This window comes from Chenopodium album, chromosome 25, assembly GCF_948465745.1.
Source record: "Chenopodium album chromosome 25, dcCheAlbu1.1, whole genome shotgun sequence".
In the NCBI taxonomy this organism is placed as follows: domain Eukaryota; kingdom Viridiplantae; phylum Streptophyta; class Magnoliopsida; order Caryophyllales; family Amaranthaceae; genus Chenopodium; species Chenopodium album.
In genome coordinates, this window is record NC_137858.1 from 884,468 (window position 1) to 899,020 (window position 14,553).

At 36.6% G+C, this 14,553-nt stretch overlaps 1 pseudogene; it reads left to right on the forward strand.

Moving 5' to 3' along the window:
• The first annotated feature begins 10,826 nt into the window (after positions 1–10,826).
• Positions 10,827–12,177, forward strand: LOC145614938 (AT-hook motif nuclear-localized protein 22 pseudogene; annotated as a pseudogene).
• Positions 12,178–14,553: the final 2,376 nt, after the last annotated feature.

Sequence of the window (14,553 nt, forward strand, 5' to 3'; positions counted from 1 at the left end):
TATAAGAAAAAAGAAAGTTAGATAATGGTCACATCAAAACCGCACGAGAGGGTATATATATATTGGAGAATGTTTTAATATATATACTTGGTACTCATTTTGATGATAAAATTATTATTATTACAATATCAAAAAAAGAAAAATACTGTATATAAATCACTAACAAAAGTGGAGTTGCATGGTTAAATAATAGCTTATTTCGTATGATTTTGTCTCTTTCGTTATTGGAGCATTTTGTGAGACAATTTGGTATATATAAAATCTTTTTTGACTACATAGCATGGAAAAAATTGTTTTATATAATAAAACAGTTAAATTCATATTCTAAAGAAACATTAATCATTGTAATTAGAAGAGAAGCTATTATTTTAGCCTTTTAGAGGTTTGATAGATTTGATTGAATAACGCCTCATTATTATTCAACAAATTAAATCATGTTCCATTGACTTCGAAGATGTTTGATTGAACTAATATATGTTATTGTAACAAAACTTTCCCTTGCTTTGTGTGTGTGTGAACTGTGGATGATATTTTTCTCTATCTTTGACTAATTATAGTATGAATGTAATTATGTGAAAAGAGATTTGGTAACTGTGAGGGTTGGCAACCTTGTACAAGACAAGATAGAGAGGGTAACATATAATTTCGCTTTTTATAAATACAATAATTTTATATGACTTAGGGCCTGTTTTCTTACGTTGAAATTCAGTTTAGTTCAGTTATGTCTAGCTCAGCTCCTAATTTCCTTCTCTTATAAAATATTCATTTCAGTTCAGTTCAGCTCAGCTCAATTCAGTTCAGTTCTGTTAGATTTCGGGAAAACTCCTCAATCTGGAGTGTGTACCATTGATCAAATATATAGAGTTTACAATGCTAGGCCTAATTACCTTAGGAAACCTAGATACGATAAACATACAAAATATACATTTAATATATCCTAATCTGCGACAAATATTATCCTAAATATAATATCTATCACACCCCCGCAGTTGTAGCGGGAGGAGGTCGTACGCTAAGACTGGACCTAAATTCCAAAAATAAATCCCGTGGTAGGCCTTTAGTGAAAATGTCCGCAAACTGATATCTAGTAGGAACATGAAGAACCCGTACTTCCCCCAAAGCAACCTTTTCTCGAACAAAATGAATATCCATCTCCACATGTTTGGTGTGTTGGTGTTGTACCGGGTTGCCAGAAAGGTAGATAGCACTGACATTATCACAATAAACTATAGTAGCCTGCCGTAGAGGACAATGTAATTCAAGTAATAAATTACGTAGCCAACACGCCTCAGAGACAACATTTGCGACGCCTCGATATTCTGCTTCTGCACTTGACTTAGACAAAGTATGTTGACGCTTAGATGACCAAGACACGAGGTTGTCCCCAAGGAAACAACAATAGCCCGAAGTAGAACGCCGGGTATCGGGACAACCTCCCCAGTCAGCGTCAGTGTAAGTGATCAATCGATGAGAAACAGTAGGATATAAATGTAAGCCGTGATCAATGGTACCCTGAACATAACGCAGAATGCGTTTTAATGCCTCGTAATATGGTTCCCGGGGATCATGCATAAATAGACACACCTGTTGTACCGCATAAGAAATATCTGGCCTGGTAAATGTGAGATACTGAAGAGCACCTGCTAAATTGCGATACAAAGTAGGATCCCGAAAAGGTGGTCCTGCATCTGCACTAAGTTTGGACTTAGTGTCAACTGGAGTAGTTGCGGGCTTACAAGAGGCCATACCTGCACGCTCTAAAATCTCCTGTGCATACTTTTCCTGGGAAAGTAGCATATAAGAGGGTTTGCGGGTCACCGCAATCCCCAAAAAATAACTCAAAGGACCCAAGTCAGTCATAGGGAACTCAGTTTGCAACTGAGAAATAATTCCATTACGCAACCTGTCAGATGAGGTAGCTAAAATAATATCATCAACATATAAGAGCAAATATGCCATATCATCACCCTGCCGGAAAGTAAAAAGAGAGGTGTCACTCTTGGAAATGACAAAACCCAATTTTACTAGAAAATTTGCAAAGCGTTGGTACCAAGCTCTGGGAGCTTGTTTCAAACCATAGAGAGCCCTGCGGAGCCGACAAACATGAGTAGGAGCCCTCCGATCAACAAAACCCGGAGGTTGATGCATATAAACAGTTTCCTGCAAATCACCATGTAAAAAGGCATTTTTGACATCAAGTTGATGTATCGACCACTTTTTAGCCAAAGCTAAACTGAGAACAGTACGAATAGTGGCCGGTTTAACTACCGGACTGAAAGTCTCATCACAATCCACACCAACTTCTTGCGACCTGCCATCACATACAAGACGAGCTTTGTGCCTTTCAAGGTCACCATTAGACTTGTACTTGTGTTTAAATAACCACATACAATTAACAACATTCACCCCCGTAGGCCTAGGCACCAATTCCCATGTCCCTGTTTTAATTAAAGCACTATACTCATCATTCATCGCCGCATTCCAATTTTGGTCATTTAAGGCCTGTTTATAAGATTTTGGAAGAGGTGATTTTTGGTGAGAGGGACCCGAGTGTTGAACAGAGAGGTTACAATATTTCGGGTTAGGCTTAAAAATTCCCCCGTTGACTACGGGTAACACGAGGAGAGGGAGGTGGTGGGCTGGATGGGGGGAACACCACGCAAATGTGGCGGTGAGTAAGGCGTTGGAGGTGCGGGTGTACTGCTGGCCGTGTGAGGTGATGGCAGTGGGGTCCGCGGGATATGTGTGGTGTGGATGGGTGTGCCGCAGCTATGCTGCGATGTTCGCTGTAGAACAGGGGATAGTGGGGGAGTGTTGGGTAATGGGTTGACAAGGTTTGGGCTGACTTGTGGTGTTGGGCCTGCATGGGGCTGGGCTTGATGTGAGGAGTGCCGCAAGTAATAATGGGTCAGCAAAGGGGATGTCTCATCATTACCCAAAAATTCATAATCTTTAAGAGTGAAATGCTCCAAGTTTTTAAAGGGAAATGTCGACTCATCAAAAGTTACGTGTCGTGAGATGATGATTTTGCGGGTTGCAAGGTCAAGACATTTATAACCACGGTGATTAGAGGGATATCCCAAAAAAACACAAGGAGCGGATCTAGGAGCAAGCTTATGAGGTGCCATAGCGGAAAGATTAGGGAAACAAAGGCAACCAAAGACCCGTAAGTGGTCATAAGAAGGATTTTTATGAAACAAAGCCTGAGCCGGGGTCATATTTTTGAGAGATTTAGTTGGCAAAATATTAAGAAGATATATGGCCGTCTCTAAAGCATGTGACCAGTAGGAAGGAGGCAATGAGGCATGGAATAATAAGGTGCGTTTGACATTATTAATGGTCCGAATCATACGTTCGGCTTTCCCATTTTGAGAGGATGTGTGGGGACAAGAGAATCTAAAGACCATACCATTGTCTAGGCAAAACTTTTTGAAAGGGTCATTGTCAAATTCGCGACCGTGATCGCTTTGGAAAGATTTAACAGGACGTTCAAATTGTGTTTGCACATATTGTCTAAAGTGAAGAAAAGATTGGTAGGCTTGAGATTTATATGCAAGGGGTATGGCCCACACATAATGAGTAAAATCATCAAGAAGTACTAGATAGTATTTATGACCATTAATACTTTTAATGGGAGAGGTCCACAAATCAGCATGAATAATGTCAAAAGCAGAAAAAGTATTATTATTTGAATCATAAAACGGAAGTCTAACATGTTTCCCTATCTGACATGAATTGCAAAAAGTGGAGTCATGCTCCTTATTACAAGAAATAAATTTGTTGCTCCTAAGAAAACTTAAAGAGGAAGCCCCGGGATGTCCTAGACGATTATGCCACGGGGTAGCTGCAGCTAGAGAAGTGGCTAGGCAAGTGCTTGGAGTAGTTGAGGTGACTGGATAAAGCTCCCTATTGCTATTGCATCTCGTTATTACCCTCCCCGTGCGAAGATCCTTCACAGTAAAACCATTAGGGTCAAATTCTATAGACACCGAATTATCAGAAGTAAATTTACGAACAGAAATTAAATTCTTAATAATTTGAGGTGCAAGAAGAACATTTTTAAGGGCTAAAGTATGATTAGGGAGGGTGGTGTGACCATAACCGGTGATTGGAATGCGATGACCATTACCAACTAAAATATGATTATTAGTGCTCAAATTAAAAAGGGGTAGAAGTGTACCGGCATTATTGGTCATATGAGATGTAGCTCCAGAGTCCATGTACCAACCGTTATCCGGTGGTGTGAAATTCATGGAAGAGTACGCACTGCCGAACTCCGTGGGAGTCATGGGAGGCCCGTAAGACGACTGCTGAGGTGGCCCCATTGTGTAGGCCTGCTGAGATGGCCCACGATTGTATGCTTGTGTAGCCTGCCCAGAAGTTGGGAATGGAGCTGGTGGAAGAGCCCACCCTTGAGGCCAATAAGGCGGATTGGGCCAGGGGTTTTGAGGAGCCCAATTCTGGCCATTAGAAGAGGCCTGCTGCTGCTGCCAATTTTGTTGAGGCTGTTGACGTTGCGGGGCCTGCTGTTGCTGGGCAGGAGAGCCACCACGACCCTGAGCACCGCGGCCACGGCCCTTGCCACGAGTGGTTTTGCCGCCGCCACGACCCTTTCCGCCACCACCGCCCCCTCGACCGGCGGTCTGCTGCTGCTGGTTCATCTGAGCCGAGTCGGAGGTGCCCTGCTGTTGTGCAACGAATGCGGTGGTCGGATTCGAATTGTCAGTGCCACGACGCGTTTCCTCAAGGAGAAGACGAGATCGGGCTGTGTTGAAAGAAGGTAAGGGGTCGGTTTGAGCAATCATTGAAGCCACTGTGTCAAAATCTGTTTTGTTGAGACCCGCAACAAGCCGTAAAACCATCTTCTGATCCGAGACGGGCTGATCGACATTGGCAAGTTGATCGGAAATACTCTTGAGTTGTTGGCAATAAGCAGTCACGTTAGAGAAATTATCAAGATGCAAAGAGTTGAATAAGTTCTCAAGATACACCGCCCTTGTACTCTTGTTGTCTTGAAAAATTTCCCTGATACGATCCCACAGTTGTTGAGCCGTGGATTTGCGGGAGAGAATAGTCTCAAGAAGATCAGTGGATATTGTGCCATATATCCATTGTTTTACAATCGCATCCAACCTCGTCCATAGCGCATCCGAAATCGTTGAGGGCCGGGAAGTGTTTGGGTCTATGTGATCAAGAACGTTATATGCGCAGGCATGGTTCTCGAAAAGTTCCACCCAATTGGAATACTGTACCTTCTCGTAATCGAGAGTTAAGGGAATAGCGTTTTTAATGTTGTTGACAGTAAGTGCCGGGTGAAATTCAGGCGAAGGTGGAGGTGGAGGTGGAGGCAGTGGTGGTGTCTCACTATCCTTAGTCATGATGGGTGGGCGGTGTTAAGAGTAGCGTGTGTTAATGTCTGACTAAGGTAATGGGACAGTGAGCAAAAATTAAAAGGAAAAAGAAGGAGTTGAAATCTTGATGCAGAGGCAGAGAACACGAATTGCGGAAAGTGTGATGAAGGCAAGGTCCCAATAAAACCAAAAAAACCAATAAAAAAAAAATTGGGAAAAAAATAAAAATTTTGAGATTTAAAACCTAAGCTGTGATACCATGTTAGATTTCGGGAAAACTCCTCAATCTGGAGTGTGTACCATTGATCAAATATATAGAGTTTACAATGCTAGGCCTAATTACCTTAGGAAACCTAGATACGATAAACATACAAAATATACATTTAATATATCCTAATCTGCGACAAATATTATCCTAAATATAATATCTATCAAGTTCAGCTGAATTCAGTCAATGAGAACAGACCCTTAAATGTGAAATAAACTAAACTTGATCCGATCTGACCCAAATTCCCAAATAGACACCTTTAGTTCCAAGCTATTATAACCTTGGTGGAAGTCGATTTATCTAATAATTATGTCTAAAGCAAGAAATAAAAACTTAGGAATAATCCAATGTACAGTAAGTTGTTAAAAGCGTATAAGAAGAACGAAGAAAAAGGGCAGCAAATGCAATGCATCTGACAGACATTATAGCTTAACGAGCATGTCCAAATCCATGTGTACTACTCCTTACTCCTTAGCAGATAAGCCTCATTGCCCCTTTATCTCTCTATCCCCTACTTTACCCCTACATTCCGCCATTCAAACGCAGCGTTTTGTAGGTGTCAAAGACCGTGTTACGATTAATGCGCAGCGTTTTAACTCTTTCTTTTTCCTCTTAACCTTAGGGCACGTGGATGAGTTATGACTTAACTGTTTCTTGTAACTATACTCAGTACAACCCAAATGCTTCACATAAATATGCTGCCATATTGTCTCTTGCTTTAACCACCAAAGTGTTTAGATCGATTGTTAAGAGAGTTGTTTCAGCTTAATAAAAGGTCTTATATTTGACCATGAGGCATAACAACATTATTTGTCCGTTGGAAGAACTTTCCCGCCAATTAGGATCCGTTTTGCTCAAATTTGAATTAGTCTTGGGTAATATAAAATGTTGTCTTCTTATTGAATAGAGCTTAAGCAAATATTCATGTTACTTTTTTTTTTTTTTTTTTTTTATAATTTTAACTATGTTTCTTAATTAAATGTGTTACTACTATAACTCTAGGATGTATATTGTAAACAAATATCAAAGTAAATGTGGGAAAATAAAGTATGTTTTGCAATTAGATACAATAAACATCAGGTTTATTTTTGAAATTATTTCCTAGATAAATTACTCCTAGTTATTTTTATTTCTTTTATACTTTTGGGAATTGTTGCATTCAAAGTTTCAAACTGATTTTTGGCCCATATATAACCGTTGAACAAACTTTAGACTCTAATTTCAGTGTCCAAACTTGTATGTTTCTTTCAACAAGATGGTTAATGAACCAGAAAATCCGGTGTTGATGCATAAGTGTGTATAACAATCTTCATCGGATAAAACCTTATTATTAACTCTTACTATTTCAAAATGGAATTTTTGACTCAAATTACATGAAAACTTTGTATCATCTACAACGAACTATTAACACAAGTGCTTCATTGTAACACTAATTTTAACAGCACAAATATGTACAACCTCATTTTTTTTTTTTTTTTTATAATTTTTAATCATAATTCATATATGAGCATCTTTCTTATTTGGATTGAATCACTAGTTAATCAGACTTGTAACCATCAATCAATCCACCACCTTAACCCCATGTTCTTTAAATTTGTTCTAATAGAGGCTTGTTCACATTTACTGAATTGAGCTGAACTGAACTGAACTGATTGGAGCTGAACTGAACTGAAATTAAGTAAATGTGAACAGGCCCTAAGTCTAAATAAGATAAGTTTTTGAAAATTAAGTTCAGAAAATTAAGGATTACCATACAAGAGCTGTTCAGGAAGTAAGTTTTGATAGGTCCATTTAAGTTAAGTTTTGATAAGTGAAAATCAGGTGAATAAACCCACCCTAAGAGTCTGTTCACTTCAACTTAATTTCAGTTCAGTTCAGCTCCAATCAGTTTAGTTTAGGTCCAATCAGTTCAGTTCAATTCAATTCAGTTCAGTTCAGCTCCTAATTTCCCTCTCTCATAAAATATTCATTTCAGCTCATTTTAGTTCAGTTCAATTCAGTTCAACTCCAATCAGTTTAATTTAGTTCAGTTCAGCTCAACTCAATTCAGTAAATGTGAACATGCCCTAAATTACATAAACTCACCGCCCTAACTTACGAATTACTGTAATTCCTCCATAAATCTAATAAACCACAAAGTACCACACTATGAATAATTTAAATTACATAATCAATCAACGTAACTATTAACTCCAGACTGAGTTATTGGTAGAAACAGTAATCCCTAGATGGCAATAAAAATGGTAAATGATAATGGGAAAAAGGGACACGTGGTAAGCATATGATAAGGGTTGGGAGAGTGGGTCCAAAACTCAAAAGGTAGGGCACAGAAATAATAAAGAAGAAGGGAAGACGCCCATGAGACACGGCCTGAGCAAGTAAGGGTGTTGAGACCCGTAAAACGACTCCAATTTCCCATAATCAGATCATCCCATCATCTTCTTAGCTCTTCCACATGCACCATTCTCTTCTCTCTCTCTTCCTGGTTTTTCCAATTTTATTTCAATCCCCTTTTTATCAGGAATTTGTATGTTATAACGCCTATTTTTTCTGTTTTTTTTTTTGGTCTTCAAAGAGTTTGGACTGTCATTTTCTTCTTGTCAATGTTTGACTCTATCTAGCTAAGTGATGAGTGATTTTTTATCATTATTATTAGAAAGTATAGTATTTGACACTCTTTTTATCCTTAATGCATAAACATATAAGATTGAATACGTGAGAATATGAGATCTTGTTAGATTTATATATAGTACGAGATGCACTTATCCTAACTTGTTATCATTATACTCCGTATTACTAACAAACTAATTCAGCAAAAATTATAAATCAAGGAAATGATAATAATAAAATTATACCCATAGAAATCAAAGTCATACACTGCAAGATCATGCCACAATAGTATATGTACTTCTAGTCCACCTATTTTGGCTACTAGAATTTTGAATTAAACTAGTGCTTGGTTTGAAAACAATGCAAAGTGGCACACAATAACTTGTTACGAAGTACGTGATGAGTTGAGCAGAAGTATGACAAATAGTTTAAAATTAAAAGAAGGTACTGTAATTAATTAAGGTGCATATATGTAACATAAGACATGGAGAGATGAGGGATGAAAAAGGGACAACATATATTATTATGTACTTGTACAAGTTTGCTAAATGTATGTAACTCATTTAATTAAGGTACAACCTAATTATTAACAGGAACAAAAATTAAGAACAAGAAAAAGAGAGATATTTAATTAATTATTTAAATTATTAAGGGGGTGGGGTTATGGGGTGTTTAATTGGATGATACATTAGGGGGAAGGGTTTAAATTAGGTCATATTAATAAAATGGGTCAACATCATTCAACCAAATTTGAGGATAGGGACAAATTTGGAGTGTATCTGGGAGGGGTCCCATTATTTGAGATGAGGGGCACTTTCTTTTCTTTTCCTTTTTTTCTTTCTTTTGTTTGTACACAAACTCACACGATACATGTCCATTATTATTCATCCTTTTGTTCATATGAAGTTCCACCAAATGAACATTACAATTAAGTGAAAAGATGTTTTTGATCATAGAGTATATCATACAATATGTTGTATAATTGTTGAAATCCATTATAGCTCACTTGTGAGTGTCCACATTGAAGAAATAGGATAGATAGATGGTTCCACTTTATCAAGTAGAAGAGTTAATCTTACTACTGCCAATCGGTTTTAGAATGGAATCTCCGCACCCTTGTTTGTGGACCAAAATTTCCTCCTCATACTAAGAAATAGTTACAAAAAATTTTAAGAAATTCATCTAATTTTTTTTTTAAAAAAAAAACTTTAAATAAATTCAAACAAAATAAGTTTAGACAAGATAATTTCAGGCAAAATAATTACAAAACATATAAGAAAATATTTCAAACAATATAAGGTAAATTCAATAAAATAAATAAACAAATACAGACAAAATTAAATGGATGAACCAAACAGAACCCAAGACTATAATAGTTTAAATTAGAATGACTAATTTAAATTCAAGACATTCAAGTAGACTAGATTACCTTCGCTTGTTATCTTCATCTTTTTTTCAATTCTTTCGAGAAAACTTAGCTCGCCTCATACTCCCTCCGTTCTTACGACCCATTTGGCCAAAACTTTGTCCCAAAAAGAATGACCCATTTGCATTAAAACATTCGCCAATTTACTACAATATTTGTGCAAAATTAGCTTTCCCATATAAAAATTTGATTTTCCATGTTATTTTATTACTTTTTCTCTCTATTTTTTTACAAACCCCATGTAAATTTATCTTTCCAATATACTTTTACTTCTTTTTACTTAACTTCCTTAATCCCCGCGTAATCAACCCAAATGGGTCGTTCTTTTTGGGACAGAGGGAGTATATGAAGTTCATGAAATTTTAGTATACATAAATCAAATATATTACTATCAAATGCCTAAACACCTTAATCGATCCTAGGTTTTCCTGAAATGGGGAAGTGAAAAGCTTCAGCAACCACCTAGGCTATCCTTTTTACATGGTTTTACATGAGTTCTAGTCTTCACAAATTAGAAACCTTAACATAAAATATCATGAAAATTTTCAAAAAATCCAACACCATCTAATAATTTGTTTCCATTCACATTCACTCACTAGTCACCGCCCATGCGCATGCTGCCTTTCCTCCTTTCTCTTACACAAATTCTCATAACCCATCTTCTAACAACCTTATGTCCTTAATCCCTCTAACACCCCAACAAAAACAAATTTAAAATAATAAATAAATAATCTAAAAATTAATATAAATAAAAGAAAAAAGAAAAAAAAATCCTAACCCTTTAAGACCTAACCCTAACCCAACTCTCCCAAATTTCCCCCCTTTTTTTTTTGTTGATTCCTATTTGATCAAAAAAAATATATCTAAAGCACACACCTCTCTTAAATTTCTCTCTCCTCTCAAATTTAACCCAATCTTCAACTTCTTCTCTCCAACACTTTCATTCTTCTCTCTTCATTCTCAACCTAAAACCTTGCTCTACTCTTTTTCTTGCATTTTTTACGTGATTCTATTCTTATTTTTCACCCTAATTTTACCAATTATCATTTATTTCCATCAATTCAAATATTCTACTTCTATTACCATCCCATGAAAATTATAATTCTTAGCTTCTTATCATCATTTTTTCTTTCTTTCTTGTTCTAGTTAATTAGGGTTAATTATTCATACAACTCCTTCATCGTTAAGGTTGGGTTTATTGATTTCGATATCGATTTCGATAATATGGATCAAGTAACTGCTCATGGAAGGCCTCTTCCTCCTCCTTTTCATTCTAATAATCTTCATCTAAACCCTCATCATCAGTTTCACCACTTTCAGCAACAACAACAACAACAACAACCGCAACATCTACTCCAACAACAACATCATCAACAACAACAGCAACAGCAGCAACAACAACAGCATCATAGCTCGGAAGCTGAGCAAAGCGGAAGTAGTAGCGACCTTAAATCGAGTCTAAAGAGGGAGCGAGACGACTCGGGGGCAGCCGATAGCAAGAACGAAGGCGGAGGTGACGGCGAAAGAGAGATCCAAAGACGGCCAAGAGGAAGACCAGCTGGATCCAAGAACAAACCTAAACCACCAATTATTATTACAAGAGATAGTGCTAATGCTCTTAGATCTCATGTTATGGAAGTTGCAAATGGATGTGATATTATGGACAGTATAACTAACTTTGCTCGTCGTAAGCAAAGAGGGGTTTGTATCTTAAGTGGCACGGGAACTGTAGCGAATGTTACTCTCCGACAACCGGGGGCACCGGGTGCGGTTGTTACCTTACATGGGAGGTTTGAAATTTTATCTCTATCTGGGTCGTTTTTACCGCCCCCAGCTCCACCTGCCGCTTCTGGACTTACCATTTATCTAGCTGGAGGTCAAGGGCAGGTGGTAGGGGGCGGGGTTGTAGGGCCTCTTCTGGCATCTGGGCCTGTAGTGGTTATGGCCGCGTCTTTTGGGAACGCGGCCTATGAGAGATTACCACTAGAGGAAGAAGAGGGAGGTGGGGCCCAGATGCCAGGAGTAGGCCCTGGGAATAATGGTGGCGGTGGATTAGGGTCACCGCCACCTGGAGGAGTAGGAGGGCAAGTCATGGGCGATCCCAGTAATAATAATAATAATGGAAGCGGAGGTGGTGGAGGATCAGGAGGAGGAGGAGGGATTTTACTACAAGGGTTGCCACCAAACTTGTTGAATTCATTGCCACCTGAGGCTTTTTGGGGTACTCCAAATAATCGACCTCCTTTTTGAGAATATGATGATCAAATGTTAGTACATTTTACTCCTTTTATGGATTAATTATAAGTGAATGTTTTTCTTTTCTTTTGTTTGAATGAATGAAGCTCTTTGTTAAGTTGGAAACTTTTACTACTCAGAATTTAAGTAGAGAAAAGGTTTATCCCTCATCATCTCTTGCTTTGTTATTTTTTTTTTTTAATTTTTTTTTGCCTTATCTTTGTTTGTTTGGATAATTTTCTTTTGTTTTTCTTTCTTTGATCTTACATTACTTTGGATGTTAATAATTTTCATGGGTTTGTTTTTGTTTATGATTTGTGATAAACCATTAACTTATATTAGTGATGCTAGTGTTCATGTGTGAAATTTTATTTGTAAAAATGATTAATTTCAAGTTCTTATTACACTAGCATTTTCATATACATATGTACAAGAACATTATTATAATTTTTTTTAAAAGAAATATTCAAACTTCCACATTTTAGTACCTCTACTATTTCTTTCCTCGCTCTATGAAATTGTTATATGGCCGAGTTAAACATTTAAAATTATCAAGTTTTCTTTCTGTTCTTGTAGAACAAAGTAACTAAAATACAACGGAGGAAATATTACTAGTATCATTAATAATAATCAATAAAATGTTTTTTTTAAAAAAAAAAAAATTTTAGAAAAGGTGGGTCAATTATCCAAAACCTTAAACTACTTATGATCCATCTTTAATTATAATTATGAAAGGAGTATAAAATTGTATACAAGTATATTTTAGGGAAAAAAAATGATGAATAAGCAGAGTAAAAGTAGGGAGAGTCTTTGATCACTTTCTTTGTACTTACTTCACATGCAACTCAGCGCCCACCAACTTTTTCTCACTGCACGCATTACCATCATTCATTCCCATAACTTCGCTTTTATCACATAATTAAAAAAAAATTAATTACTATTCTAAACATGTTACATACTTACATGACCATAATCATAGAGATTAGCATCAACTTACTACACACTAGACAATATAGTATGGGCATCACATACAACATTGTTGGATAGTGGTACATAAGAAGCTAAAATTTAACATTGAATGATGGACAGCGTATGATTATGTTTAAAACACGGAATTAATTCTACATGGATACACCTGTGCATAGTCAGCCTTTACGGCTGGATATAAGCATTACTATTAAAGTAGGGGGGTTGGGATACATGATGAATTAAGAGTGAAGATTGGAGAAGGTTAGAACTTAGAAGTAGTGAGTATAGTGTGCATAGAAGAAGGTGATTGATGAGTGAATATATTGGTGATCTGACTGAAGGATTGCACATTTGCACGTGCGCTGCTACTCTGAACCTCTGATTAAACTAATTTTAAGGAGCTAAAAAAGTTCCTTTTCGAGGCATTTTTTATTTTTTAATTTTATTTATAAATAAATTTTTTTTTAAATAAAAAAAAGAAAATAGAAAAAACAGACTGAACAGATTCACAGCTAAGCATTAAAAAAACAGAAGTAAAAAAAAAAAAGACAGCAACACCCACGCACCTCTCCGGCTTGAGAGTTAGTGTAGATTTTAACCAAATTTGTTTGTGAAAGTTTCTCTCTCTTCTTTTGATCTCTTACTTGTTTGCAATTGAGAGGTTGTGTAAGAGTGGAACCTTGTTGTTCACTACTCATCACTGTTTTTGTCTCTTAAATTTATTTCAGTTTAATACACCCTTTATCTTCACTTTCAATGTCACAAAGTTTAATAAATTATAATAATAATAGGGTATTTTAAATCTCGTTGAAACATATATGTTGTATATTACTTCTCCTGTTTCTAAATATCTTTCTAAAGTGTATTGAATTATTTTAATTTTTCGGTTTTAAGATGTTTGTGTATGCATGATAAAAATAGTTTAACTCTAGCTTTTGGATCGCTAACCTTTACTTGTCGGCGATCATGGTTAGCAAATAATTTACTTAAATTAATGATACTAAGCATAGGTAGTCAATGAGCCATATGTAATTCAGTCATCCAATATAACATGGTCAAATTTCCATGTATGTATAATAAGTTGGTATTATATTGAGTGGTACTAAGCTTTTAATTTCTTAGGGGTTAGTAAATTATGTATTGATTTCAGTGTCATACTTCTATCATATAGTACGTTGTAGAAGAGACAATTGAACATCTAGGAGGCTATACTTTGATTCCCACAAGACTTTGCCATTGAATTACGGAAGTATCTTTGGACATTAAGCAAATTACAACAGTCATTTATCATTTCCATGAAGGTCTCAAGGGCTAAGCTATGGTTTTATTTAACTAAATCTGAGTTCAATGCCATTTTAATTTGCTCACCGTTTTTTGTATTTTATTTTATTTTTTTAACTACGGGGTGTCCCTCCTATCACAGGAGGGATGGGGATGGGGATGAGGACCGAACTCCAGTCACACCAGGAGGAGATGGAGGGACTAGTCATCCCTCTACTCCTTGATCCTTATTTTGTATGATAATTGGTCCTAATGCTTTGTACATATTCTTATATACTATTGACAAAAAATTTAGAGAAAAAAAAAAGGTATAATTACTACGCACAAATTAAAGAATGACCAAATGAAAAAGCCTTTATATAATTATATGGAAACCCTATCTTGCTTTCCATGGACTTTGATTGTAGGGTTTT